The sequence below is a fragment of the Littorina saxatilis genome, linkage group LG5 (genome assembly GCF_037325665.1).
Source record: "Littorina saxatilis isolate snail1 linkage group LG5, US_GU_Lsax_2.0, whole genome shotgun sequence".
In the NCBI taxonomy this organism is placed as follows: Eukaryota; Metazoa; Mollusca; class Gastropoda; order Littorinimorpha; family Littorinidae; genus Littorina; species Littorina saxatilis.
The window spans coordinates 23,120,835-23,123,334 of NC_090249.1; the positions used below are offsets into that span (position 1 = coordinate 23,120,835).

The window sequence follows — 2,500 nt, forward strand, 5'->3', positions numbered from 1 at the left end:
GTTATTGGAAGCATATTTCCTTATTTTCATTTTCCAAATAAGGGAATCCCTGCCGCATGGTATGAGGGACAACATTAAAAAGATGTGTGAAAGTGCACTCGGTGGCGCCCCGCGTCCCCCCCCCCTCCCCTCCCCCCCTTCTTCGTTCCCACCCAAACACTCCACCACAAAAGGTTCTTGTCAATGTTATCTATAAAGAGGAGGAGGGGATGCTGGGATCTTTTGTTCTGTTCTTAACACACACACACACACACACACACACACACACACACACACACACACACACACACACACATTTCTAGAACGAGTCACAGTCTTAGTCGAATACTCATGGAAAATGAAATAAAGAACGGAGGAGAGAAAGCCGGCAGTAAGGAAGATAAGAAAGAAGAAAAACAAAAAAAACCGAAAGCTGCAATATAAAAAGAAAAATCGATAGCGCGTTTAAAAATGGGTTGTTTTTGTTAAAGGTGTTGAGAAACATATTATTCAGTTTCTGGTTCCCCGATCTTCCCTTGTTTTCAAACTCTATAACACTTTATTTCACCACTCAAACACAGACACACACACACACACACACACACACACACACACACACACACACAGGCACACACACACACACACACACACGCGCGCACGCACGCACGCACGCACACACACATTCAATGCACAAACATTATCTGCGGGCAACAGAGGGGAAGCTGCTCTTCTCCCCATCGCACGAGTTCCTGCCAATAAAAAGCCACATACGTCTGGATTTAAAGTAACAAATCGCGTGAAGCAATATCAACACATTAAATTTTAGTAAATCTGTCGGACTGAAACTGAAATATCAACACTGATAACCTGTCATCACAAAGACTACAAAAAGTAAAAATTGGCTAGCTCATACTCAAACACCGAGACGGATTGCGCTCGTCTCGGCGAAGCATGTGGACGTATTAGGATTATTCTCCAGAATACGACAAGACGATACAATTTATCGGACCGAGAGCTATCAAACCCCGAGGCGCTTGTCGTACGACAAGTAGACGGACAGTATTGAATACGCTCCCAGAGCTGTGCACCAGTGGAAACCTCTTTACGAAGTTGACATTTCTCTACTTAATTGAGACATTTTAACTATATAAATTGATTTCATAAATAAAAACTGGTTCCATGTTTATCAATGGCCTGCAGAAAAAGAATTTGAAATACTTGCACATTTAGTTTGTCTGCGTTCAGTAAATTTCGTCACATGGAAGCCAAAAATTGTGACATGGATTTGAACACTAACGATTGTAAAAAAGGAAGACAAAAATATATACTTTTTGTTTGTTTGTTGCATGTCAGTATCAATTATCTAAGTGGAGTATTACTAAAAAAAAGTAAAAAAGTAAAGAGAAAACATTCTAGTTGCCATTTAATATACGTTATAATCATTTAGAGTACTGAAAATGCATGCCAGTAAATAGTACACAGCTCTGGAGAATAAGCCAGTATCTAACTTGCATACACCGATTTTCTTTAATTCTGAGCACATTTTCAGAGTAAACATGACATATGAGTCATGGTCCAAAAGCGTGACATTGATCTTTGAAAATCAAAATCAAAGAAGATCGTTCAAAACAGGCTATGTGACGGACAATGATGTGTTGAAACTATACATGATTTTTTTATTTTTTTTTAAGGAACTGTTACAGTTGTCCTTGTAAGGCGGTTGACATTTGACTTGGGGGGGGGGGGGGGGGGGCATTCAGGCCGAAAGACTCTCCTAGCTTCATCGTGAATTCCCGATTCTTTTTCAGGACTGACGTAAGAATGATTCGATAATAACTTCCCTGTCAGCCGCTTCAAAAGGGTATCGGTCAGTGTGTTCAGTGTGCATAACTAAGCAAGAGGTATCACTGTCCATATCAGCTCGATTGCGAATAGCTGCTTCCGTGGACTTTAATTATTTATCGGGCGAAATTCGACAATACAGTCGGTAAGTGGTGTTAGTTTTTGCTTGCTAATTCATAAGTTCACAGTGATACCTTTCAAGCGATGAGATGCAAAAGGTTTCATTAGCATTCGCGTTGATTTTATATATTATAAGATATGTATGCCATAAAGAAGTATGGTGTGACTCAGGCCTCAAAGGACAGACATGCAGAAATAACTACTGTTTGTTTCTTTCTTTCTTTCTTTCTTTCTTTCTTTCTTTCTTTCTTTCTTTCTTTCTTTTGTTCTTCTTTTTCCTTTTTCTTTTATATTCGTTCGTTTATTTGTATTTTGTGTATAATTGTTTGTTTGCTGGCGTGCTTACTCAGTTTTTACTTCCAGAAAATCTCCGCATACGTATGCTGACTTTCAAACGATAAAACACAAAGTAAATTGAATTACTTAATTCGTTTTAAACCCTCAAATTGAAATCAGTGCCGCCTCGAGCAAAACCGGAATTACTTTGTAATTATAAAATAACATTTAATTCAATTTAAATCCTTCTGCCATCTAGCCAATTCACTGCAAGCATAGCTAG

At 38.9% G+C, this 2,500-nt stretch overlaps 1 protein-coding gene across 1 annotated transcript in view; it reads left to right on the forward strand.

The window, feature by feature from the left end:
• Positions 1 to 1,807: 1,807 nt before the first annotated feature.
• The window catches only part of LOC138966586 (uncharacterized), a 10,281-nt gene continuing 9,588 nt past the window's right edge, over positions 1,808 to 2,500 (forward strand). The window contains exon 1 of the mRNA XM_070338868.1: positions 1,808 to 1,966. The gene's annotated coding sequence lies outside the window, so the exon portion shown is untranslated. The remainder of the gene's footprint in view (positions 1,967 to 2,500) is intronic.